Source organism: Palaemon carinicauda, chromosome 8 (genome assembly GCF_036898095.1).
Source record: "Palaemon carinicauda isolate YSFRI2023 chromosome 8, ASM3689809v2, whole genome shotgun sequence".
Lineage (NCBI taxonomy): Eukaryota > Metazoa > Arthropoda > Malacostraca > Decapoda > Palaemonidae > Palaemon > Palaemon carinicauda.
Window position 1 is genome coordinate 31,018,469 of NC_090732.1, and position 12,500 is coordinate 31,030,968.

A 12,500-nucleotide genomic window follows, 5' to 3' on the forward strand; every position below is an offset into this window, starting at 1 on the left:
ACCAATATATATTTTACATATTTTAAAAAGCCTTACCAATCTGTTTAAACAAATAATTATCTGTATTTGTATATGAAAAAAAAATAGTTTCAATCATGGTGGAGAATGCTTTACTTTGCCGATAGGAAACGGCAGTAATACTAATCTACTCATAGTGTTCCCTGTGACTCAGGATTTGAATATCAAATGAATTACTTGTTACGTTTCTTTTATCCATTACAATCATTTGGAGTATACACACCAACACCAACACGTACACACAGATATAGATGATAAAATGAATGAGATTTTGTACTATAGACAAGAAATTTGATTACAATGAAATTGTATTAAATAATGCACTAAAACAACAATAAAAAATCTTCGGTTTTAATAAAATGGAAAACTTTAATTATTACTATTATTATTACTACCCAACTACAACCCTAGTTGGAAAAGCAAGATGATATAAGCTCAAGGGCTCCAGTGGGGAGAAAATAGCCCTGTGAGGAAAGGGAATAGGGAAATAAATGAATAATGAGAACAAATAACAATAAATCATTATAAAAACCGTAACAATGTCAAAACATACATATTACTATTAATATCATTATTATTATTACTTGTTATGCCACAACCCCAGTTGGAAAAGAAGGTCGCTATAAGCCACGCGGGCCCCAAGAGGGAAAATAGCCCAGCGAGGAAAGGAAACAAGGAAAAATTAAATATCTTAAGAAGAGTAACAACATTAAAATAAATATTTCCTATATAAACTGTAAAACTTTGAAAAAAAAAATAGGAAAAGAAATTAGATAGAATAGTGTGCCTGAGTGTACCCTCAAGCAAGAGAACTCTAACCCAGGAGAGTAGAAGACCATGGTACAGAGGCTATGGCATTACCCAAGACTAGAGAACAATGGATTGATTTTGATTTTGATTTTATATAAACTATAAAAAAGACTTATGTCCGCGTGTTCAACAAAAAACATTTGCTACAACTTTGAACTTTTGAAGTGTTACTGATTCAACTACCCGATTAGGAAGATCATTCCACAACTTGGTCACAACTGGAATAAAACTTCTAGAATACCGATGAGTATTGACCCTCATAATGGAGAAGGCCTGGCTATTAGAATTAGCTGCCTGCCTAGTATTACGAACAGGATGGAATTTTCCAGGAAGATCTGAATATAAAGGATGGTCTGAATAATGAAAAATCTTATGCAACATGGATAATGAACTAATCGAACGATGGTGCCAGAGATTAATATCCAGATCAGGAATGAGCAATTTAATAGACCGTAAGTTTCTGACCAACAAATTAAGATGAGAATCAGCAGCTGAAGACCAGACAGGAGAACAATACTCAAAACAAGGTAGAAGGAAAGAATTGAAGCACTTTTTCATAATAGCTTGATCACTGAAAATCTGGAAAAACTGTCTCAATAAGCCAAAATTTTAAGCAATGGAAGAAAACACAGACCTAATGTGTTTCTCAAAAGTAAATTTGCAGTCGAGAATCACACCTAAAATTTAAAAAGAGTCTAACAAAGTTAAAGAAATATTACCAATACTGAGATCCGGATGTTCAGGAGCCACTGTGCTTGACCTACTTACAATCATACTTTGAGTTTGTTAGGATTCAACTTCATACCCCATAATTTGTACCATTCACTAATTTTAGCTAGATCTTTATTAAGGGATTCCGCATCATAATATATACATTCAGGGGATGGAATTGATGGAAAAAATTAGCATCATCTGCATATGCAACAAACTTATTTTCTAGGGCAAACCACATGTACCCTGTAAATGGTATTAAAAATAATAGGGCTAGAACACTACCCTGTGGAACACCAGATATCACATTCCAATACACATTATGGTGCCCATCAAAAAAAATCTCTGAGATCTTTTGCTTAAAAAAATCAATAACAATACTAAGAAACGACCCACCCAATCCCAACTGTTTGAGTTTGAAAACAAGGGCCTCATGATTAACGCTATCAAAGGCAGCACTAAAATTAAGGCGAATCATACGAACATCCTAACCCCAATCAAGGGATTTCTGTACAGCATTGGAGATTGTAAGAAGGGCATCATATGCTCCAGGGCCTTTACGAAAACCAAATTGCAAACTAGGGAATAGATTATTACCTTCAGCAAAGCTATTGAGACACTTTGCTACAAGACGTTCTAAAACTTTAGATAATACAGGACAAGGTCTATAGATATAAGAAGTCTTCTCAGGCCACCTTAGTGCGCAGGTAGCCGGTGGTGGGAGTCTGGTCGGGCAGAGCGATGACGTCACTCAGACTTAACCGTGGCTGAGTAAGCTGTGGAACTTCCATAAGAAAATAAAGGAACCATGCTTTCTGCTTTGTATTTTTCAATCTTTTCGAAGATTTATATTTTATTCTTTTAGGATAATAAAAGTAAGATTACAAATACATAACTTTATTACACTCAAACAATCAAACAAATATTTGATGATGTAAATAACTGAAATTTGTCGAGCTACATACAGTTTAAATTCATTAGGATAAATAATGATATATACACAATATATATTTCAGTTATTTTCTATATCACGTTGCAAGCTTTTTCATTTTATTCTGCGCTTTTCTTGATGAACTAATATTCCTATTTAAAACACGAATTCTAAAAAATGTACATCTAACAAAAAATTTAATCACTTCGTATGGTAATGGGATATCATTGCCTTTAAAACACTCGCTAATTAAGTCAGTCAATTTATCTCTCGCTCCTTTTCCAGGTTATAGATATTTTTCCCCATGATGACAAAGAAACATTTTTTTTCCGTCGTTTTTGAATGCACCAAAATTTCTTCGCTTGGTTGCATTAGTTTTCCATCTCTTGCACTTATGGCACCAATCCACGTGCCATCTCCCTTCGTCGCTGCAGTTCCAAGGAATTCATATTCAGGAAACTTACGAGCTATATAACCACCTACGTATTGTAAGCCTCCATCTTCCATCGCTTTCCCTAATGCTTCTTTTCCAGTGTCAAATTCTACCGATTCCAAAATGCCAGGTTCTACAGCTATCTTACTTGACCAGCCATATAAAATTCATAAAGAAGAAAAAGGTAATTTCCACTCTTCTCTCAAAAACTTATAAGCTTTTGGACTCAAACTGCGTAACGTTAAAGCTTTATTGATATCATCGTCTTCCAAAGTATTAATATTACTTCCAGTGACAAGACATGCTACTTGTTTGGGTGAAAAGTATTTCTTTAAATTAGCTTTGACTACAGCAGTTGCTGAGGCATACATCTCATTAACCTAACGTACATCGCTGTTTTCTCTTTTTCTCAGTTTTCCTTTTCTTTTTCCCACTTGACCTTATTATCCAACCATTTAGCTTTTTCATTTTCCCATTTAGCCCTTTCAGTAGCAAAACGGCTTTCTTTAACTTACCACTGCTCTTTTTCACATTTCCACTTTACCTCATATTCTTTCCACTTCCGTTTTATATCATCTCTCTCCTTCTCCAGTTGCTCAACTATACGTTGCAAATCTTCAATCGTGGGCACCGATTTGACTTTTTGTACAAAAATCTTCCTTGTTTCGTCGTGCTCTTGACTAAGGATTTCATCTACAAGTCGTTTTTGTCCTCCTTTTTCGGCTCTTACCATCCTGGACGTATCTGATTAAAATTAAAATTGAATTATTTAAAAAAATGGACTTGTATAGAGAACAATGCGATTAGAATTTTCTGACATTATTGAATATGTAAAAATCTAAACTAAAATTTATGAATGGTACTTTTTCACAGCGAAATGGAATACAAATTTTTTTTTTAACTATATATGAGGAAAACAACTGATTCCATGATTTCCAGATTATTGATGAATAATAAAGAGGATAAACAATAATTATAATCTATGTAAGTTGATTACAGCATCATTTATATCTTAATGTTTAACCAACAATACACGATACTGGTTTCTTACCTTGTGATGTGAATGTCGAGTTGTAGGTAAATGCATCGTCGGTACAGATCCTTCTTTACTCTTATGAGAGATCGAGGCACTGGTTGATTCAGCAATTCATACATCAAATTCCTTTCAAATGCATCAGCTTCAAAGTGTTTACTACATATCTGAGCGTTTTCCCCATTACTAAGATCTTCTCGTTACCGCAGCTGAATCCACGTTTTCCTTGTAATGATGTCCTTAGGGAATTTATGAAAAGTGAGATCCTTACTTTTTCCTCTATATGAGAAGCATCCAAAAACTGCACCATTACTGGGCATTTTGGTATATATAAAACAGCTTTAATCAGCAAGGCGGAAGTGTACACCACGTTTGCTTGTAAACAACTGCCCGGTCAAGGGGTGATCGACCTTTGGTATGCTTGGGTGGAAATAGTCTATATAGTCCATGAGCCAGACACTCAAATTTTGGATTTGACTACCGCCAAGGGGGACTAATAACCATTGTGTTTTTTAGTTAGCTTAGTGTCTGAGGTACATGAAAATATGTGATGGACATTTCAGAAGTTCAGCTTAATACCCTTATGGCGGCCATCTTTAAAGATGGCCGCCGTTTTTACCAAAATTGGCCAATGTCAGAAATTTGCCTCCTGCCTTCCATAATTTTGTTTCAGACCAAATCTACTTGTTTGATATTATAGTATACAAGATTATCAAGGAGGAATCCATACTTTTGGGTGAATTTTTAACATAATTATTTTTAAATCATAATGAATATGAGAAAAAATCACAAATTTTTGCATTTTTTCACTTTTTTTTTTTTTTCATTTTCCTTGTATTTGTCCATAAGTTTATTTCTTACTTAAGTATTACCTGACTCTTAGCCTTATTAAGTGCCTCATTGTAGAAATATCTGCTAATCCACATGAAACATTTACAGACAAATGACATGTGCAATCTGAATCAGAAATGCCCCTCCATCTACGACATTGAATTATATATATACTTGTATATATTATGGCATAGTACACAGGGAGATATCTGGTATAGTTGGTTTTGTCCATCGCAAAACACCAAGGAATTATCTCACGAATGCATGCTATATGAAGCAGCCAGTCACCTTCCCTGTCAGATCGCAAGAACCCAAGAAGTGTCTCAACCATTTCTATGTATGTCATCTAGTATGATGCCAACGGACCCTTGTTTTTCATGTCACACATATATTCATGGAACAGCTGCAAGACTCTTTTGCAAGAGTTGTTTCCCAATACATCGTGATAAATTGAAGCACAAATGTTCTGATGCAGTTTATTTAGTACACCTTTAGCTTCAGATAAACATGGTAGAGCATCAGGGTGTTTATCTTCTAGCTATTCCTGAAATGCATGCCAGGCAAGCCTCATTAAGGCTTCATACATGACCTTATGAAAACGTACTGCTCTGTTGTATTGTTTTCCTTCTAGCACTTTGTTGATAGATCCCTCAGCAATAACTCCAGATTCCAAAGCTAAATCCCGTAGTCCTGCATCACTATACATTTTTCCAAATGTAGACATAAAATTGCATATTGTATGGACATTCTCCATCATCAATACAATCTTTCCATATTTTTCTGGATACTTCCATGCAATTGCTGGTGCCTTAGCAAACAAAGCTTGATCCAGGACAACTGCTATGCTTTCTAGGTGGAGTGATGACGGAATAGTGATGGATTGATGGAGGATTTCCTGTACAGTTGTCATTTCTGTTGCAGGGGCATTTATTGTTGGTAGGTACCCAACTGTGTCTGATGCAACTGGAATATTGTCTCTGGTTAAAATGTTGAAGCCTGTCCACGAACTTACTGTTTGATTTGTTGGGTCCTGTGCCCGCTCTATTATATATAGAATATTTCTCCACCGTGCCCTCCAAGCAGCATCCTTTAATACTTCAGAAAGGTCAGCTGGTGTTACTGGTGCTGGACCATTCCTTTTGCCTGCAGTATACACTGGAAGTGGTATGTCAGAGGATCTGATTGTTCTCTTCTTGTCCTTTTTGCTGATGGATAATTGTGGTTTAGGTAGGGCACATGTCATCGATTTGGCCTGTACAATTATTCCATTCTCACGATGTGAAGTTGTTGCTCCACTGAGTACCTCCTCTTGTCTGTCAATGTTATCAAATGCTAGCACTGTAGGAACACCAGGATGGATATCTGAAGGTAATGGGAGCCTATTGTTATCTGTGTTCTCTAGCTTTTTAAGACAGAGTGCAGTGTCAATATCTTCTAAAACTGAATATGAACATGAATGTTCCAATCGATTCAATGTTTTAATCCGTTCAACATTTCCTCTAAGTATTTTTACAACCAAAGGAAGCGGGTCATGCTTGGGTGTAAGCACCTTACATAAAGTCACACCAGAGATAATGTCTTCAGCAATAGACCATGACAACCTATTAACACGCAAGGTGGGTGCCTGTTCTTTTCCACAAAGTAAGATGCAGAGAAACTTCATGAGATTGTCTGGTATGGGCAAATATCCTTCACTAAGTTCTTGAGGGTGTGGACGCCATGTTTGTTCTGGGATTTCACACTTTATTTCATAGCGTAAAAACTGGGCAATCTTGACTATTAAACAATCAAAGTCATCATTTTGGGTATATGCCTGAAGTTTGTTCTTTAACAGTACATTTTTATTAATGACTAATTTGCACGACAAATTGTCAGGTCTCAGATAGACCAGGCAAGATATGGTGAAGAAATGTAATGCCTCTCAAAACTCAGCCTCAAGTTTACGGCGTAGATGGTTCTTTGTGGCATCCGTAACTTCATATATTCCTTTCTGGTTCATGAAGGTTATAACCTTTGATGTGAGCTCAGTTAAGGGAAGAATTCGTGGTTTATTGAAAAGATCATTACGAATAAATTCACTCAACATTTTCATAGCTGCTTTCTCCGCTTTCTGGTAAGGGTCCTCTTCCTGCTGGTTGTCAGGTTTAGTATGAGTGTAGCCTTTGTAACAAGATTTATGATAGTGTGCCTCTGCTGCAACAATGTCTCTTGATGTGATAGCAAGGATTCTTTCATCCATACATTGAGTGGCAATGTCCCTAATCCTTTTATCAGCTCTTAGCTCAGCTGCTGGTTTTATTGGCTCCCAGGTATTTGTATGTTTCACTTATTTTGATGTTTTCAAACGGAATATGCACACCTTATCATACACTGTAGATTGAGGGGCAGGGCCTTGTCGGGATGATTGCCTAGGCATAAAGGCATCATCTTCTTTGAGTTCCAAACTTTCTTGGTTCTTAGCTTATCCAGGGCCTTTTTATGAGTGAAATTAGATCTGCATTTTCTGTGATATAGTACACTTGATAAAGCTTTTGGGAATTCTTGGCCCAAGCTAAGTATTGGTTCAAAGTTTCTTATTTCTGCAGCTTCACGTAGGGTAATCCAGGAGGCTTCATCTTGAGGACTACTTTGTTCATTCAGTGTGGACACTTTCCCACATATAACACAGCTCTTAGGGTCCATTCTTGGTCACTTTGTTGTAACTTCTTCATCAGCCATTTTGGTAGCCAAATAAGTCATGCCTGAAACAAATATTTAGGGGCCGTTCAAATATTTTAACGCCATCATATTAAATGTGTCAATAATTATAAATATTTATTAATTCTTTTCTAAATTATCTTAAAACACAAAACAAGACAAAGCATTGAATAAGTGAGCAAATATGAACGAAATGAATCACTTAAATATATAGGTAATGGTATATATACATATCAATATACGTATAAATGTATATGACACTAGTTTTTAATTTGACAAAGCTGTGAACAGAGAAATACATGGTGACCATTTGATATTTCAACAAATAACAATATTCAGAGGTTGAATATGAGCAAAACATGAAAAAAAAATATGATGAAAATGGAACTATTCGAACAAAATAATGAAAAAAAATTAGAGAAAAATATAATTTTTCACAATATTTTACTGGATATAAACAAATAAATAACATATAACCACCCCCAAAAGTATGCCATTTGATGCATTATGTTATATACAACAAATTTATAGCAATTAGGCATTGTTTCTACTGAATTAAAAGTGAACAAGAAGCATTCTTTGGAGATACATAATAATTTATTGGTTAGGGCAGCCATCTTTAAAGATGGCCGCCAAAATGCTATTAAGCTGGGCTTCTGCAATGTCCATCACATATTTTCATACAACCCATATACCAAGCTTACTGAAAAACATAGTGGTTATTAGTCTCCCAATATGGTAGTGAAATCTTACCTGGCTCATGGACTAATAGGCCTTGGCCGCACCTATAGGTCCTGCCTACGTCACAGTCTGTACCTGCGCAGAAGAGTTATATTTTTGGTCGGGGTTGAGAAGACCTCCTTAATCTATAGACCTTGATACAGGAGTTAAGAAAATTGGGCGGTAATCGGTAATCAGTTGGACTTGGGCTACCACAAACATATTTACATGGTGGAGTAACATTACCAATTCGCCAACCAGTGCTAAAAGCTTTTCCTTTGCTAACTTGGGCAAAATAGATAACTTTAGAGTTAAGAAATCTGCAGTATTTATAAAAAAAACATAGGAAAAATACCATCTGGGTCTACACCTCCATAAGTATCGAGGTACATTAACAGAGCTTTAATTTCACTAGATCGAAAAGCTAAACCAATTAATTTAGCCTCAGGAAAACAAGAATGAGGAAGTTCAAGCTTTTTCATTACTCTGTTTACTGTCAAACATATCAGTCTAAACGGTTGCCTTTTCCTTTGAACAGTGACTGAGCCATCTAGTTTAAGTAGAAAAGGAACTGTTGCATCTACACCAAAGAGTCCAGATTTAAGGATAGACCACCATTTATGTTCCTGAGTTGTATCTGAAAGGGTTTGTTTTATGGTTAAATTTTATTCCTTTTCAGTTGAAGCATAAACTCTGAGAAAAACCTCTCCGCTGAGTATAGTTATTCCAGGTCAAATCTGATCTGTTCCCCTTCCAAAGATGATAGGCCTCCTCCTTCTCCAAATAAGCACGTCTACAATCATCATTGACCCATGGTTTATCTTCCGCTCGGTACCTTAGCACACGAGAAGGGATACGACAATCAATTATGTTGACTAGATTCTCATTCAAAGGGCCAACAGGATCAACACTGTTATATAACTGGGAACAATTCAAGCACAAAAGATCATGCAAAATCCTATTCTAGTCTCCTTGAGATTTCATATAAATTTTACAAGTGTATGATACATCTAGGACAGGCTGCTCAGTCTTCACTACTAATGAAATCAAGGCATGATCAGATGTTCCCACTGGAGAACCAACCTTACTGGTTATAACGCCAAGGGAGTCAGTGTATATGAGGTCCAAGCAATTACCGGACCTGTGAGTAGCTTCACTTATGATTTGCTCACAGCCTGATTCAGAGGCAAAGTCTAAAGCGCTTAAGCCATGGCGATCGAAACTTACTTGTACTGCCATATAGTAACTCTTTTAAAGATATTCCCCTATTGTAAAAAAATCATTAATGTAGCATGTAAAAGCAATAACACATCAACAACAGCTCTCAAAAAGAATTATCCAGACAATACCAAGGCATGTGTATATCATACCATATCTCATTCACGGGAAAACCTTTGAAATCATGAAATAGGTAAAGACTTCGAAAAGAAAATTGAACAAAATACAAAAGTGTCAAATATTGTCAAGATAATAATACAATGGCTGTCCATCATAGAGTTCAGAATCTCACTACTAATTGGGCAAGTGCAAATAGATTGGAGTATTCAAATAGTTTATTGAAAAAAACAAAAACATAAAGACAGGTTTTATGAAAGCAAGATTTGATAACAACTACAATATAGGACATGTGATGTACAAGCTTGATGCATACACGTGTGAAGAGTTCTAAGAGTTTCATAAAAGAACTTTATTACTTAATGTATACCTGGCTGGAGAGACAGAGGATTTTTAGAAAAAAATTATATACCTTAGATAATAATGGCCTATGTGGAACTATTCTTTGGGAATTATGCTACCATTAATACGTTTGTAAATTTATTATATATAAATAAAAGTAGATAATTCAATGTTAATCATTTATGTGTTTTATATATTAATCATTGCTATGTTAAACATGTACAAATATGTATGAAATTGAAAATTTATGTTGATGGGGCTGTATGTGCATAGATGTGTATATGCATATTAATTATATGTGCAAACATGTAAATTGTGGTTATGCATCCATGTATATGGTATTGCATGCCATTGGTAAATAATATATATATATATATATATATATATATATATATATATATATATATATATATATATATATATATATATATATATATATATATATATATATGTATATGTAAGTATGTATAGATATTTCTTCTTTCATTTTATTGTACATGTAGACAAAAACCTTCAACCCTACAAGCAGAAGCAAATGCTCAATCAGACAATATTACCAATAACCAACATATTAAAAAACACAATTAACAAACAAATTACATTAGTTACCTTACAGTAACAAACAATTAACAGACAAATAACAACTTACCAGTTATGTTACAGAGTATGCTCAGCGTATATGTAAGCCTACGTTGTACAGTAGCTATAGAATGAGCCTACCCAAAGTCCGGTAAATTTCAGGTCTGTCATCTAATTTACATTTTCTACAGATAGTATATATTAACCAGTGAATGGGTAGTTCCTCCGGTTAACAGGTCCGTGAAGGCAGTTCCGTTCATGCCGATCTATTTGGCCGTTCGTCCTTATTTTCTGTCTCGTTAACGGTTGTTATTGATAACCAGTGCTGTGAAAGATAAAAGAAACTTGGCGGAGAATATACAGTGCTACACACAACCCCCCTACAGTTTTACGATGCCCTCATCGTACACACACTACACACTTCCATCCTCTCTCACACTACACTACCATTACCTGTTTTCCGACAGAGAAAGAAAAATTTACAACTCTGATCGCTGCCTGTTTTGTATCCTCTCTGATCTTCTTGCATTATTTAACCCTCTGTTCTTAATAGAGCATAGATTACACTTATAAAATGGATGACCATCTTCCCCACAAGACCAACAAGTGCCCGTAAACTGATTTTCCAAAACATGTTTATTTTGCGTTCTGTTTTTACCTAGCCTTCCCTTATACCGGTGTCCTTCCCCCTGATCCTGCACTATATTGTTTCTATAAAAAACCTGCATTTTTGCACTGGTATGATGCATGACCCTGATCCCCACGGGTCCAACACTTAATTACTTTATCATCGCTCTCCCTGCTATTCCAGTGGCTGTCAGAAACATTACCAAATTCTTTCATAACCTTCATTCTATCTTGCACAAATCTACCAGCATCTTCTAATTGGTTTATGACTCCGTTTTCAATCTTATCCTTTAGATCACAGGCAATTTTCCTGTCCCTCAAACCTTTTTCAAAAATCATATATTCAATGATTTCCCTCTCTTTAGAGCAGACTACTTTGCCCTCGGCTTCTTCCAAGTCAAATATTTTGTCTAAATACTCCCAAAAACCTTCTTGTATTCCCTGTTGTGCACACCACAATTCTTTCCTTCTTTCTAGATCATCTTTATTATCTGCATACGATTTTAGTAGCTTAGTCTCCATTTCATCCAACGTTTTCGGTTTAGCATGGCGTATTTTTGTGCTAGCAGGCTCTATCAAACTAACTTTAACATAGTCTACGGAATCAGTGCCTGCTAGGTTAAGCTGATTGGTACATAATTCTGCCTGTTCAAACCATCTCTTGATATCCTTCCTACCACTGTTCCTCCTACTCATTTTCTCGAGCTGTGGAGGTTTTTTTTACTATTGAAAGAGCATTATCACATGCGTAATTACAGGCCTCTCTCCTACACACCCTATACAACCCATCTTCTATCAAGGTGAATCTGTTTTGCCACAAATGATTTAATCTATCCAACCTATTTTCCCATTCTTTGTTATTATTTTCTAAAAGACGACCCATCTCTTTAGCAACATCCCTTTTAAAAAGTGGCTTCTGGTTTTCCACAGTGAAAATCTTCTTCACCATCTCCAGCTTTTTAACCCTTAAATTGGTTTTCTTAATTTTATTCACCAAAATTTTCTGTTTCTCTTTTAATGCATTTATTAACTCCCGTACTCTGCTAAAAGAGATCACGTTTCCCAGTGGTTAAAATCCACCACTTTCTGAATATTTACGACTTCCGACCACAATTTTGCAACGTCCTTTTCCCAAGGCTTTTCATCATTATCACCACTTTTATCAACAAAAGTACCTGTTCCAAAATCTAAATTCTTGCAACGCCCTCCATTATTGTCATTCCTCACTACGATACTAACTTCTTCATTAACAAGATCATTATCCCTAACCACACCACGTGTTTCTGCTAACAAATCTTGATCAATACCACGTTCCATCATTTCATCATCACATGAGCCTGTCTCTGTTCCCATAATATAGTAAAAAACGTCACTTTCATCACTTACACTGCTTTGCCCCACTATATTCCCACTGGCACTGTACATACCTCCAA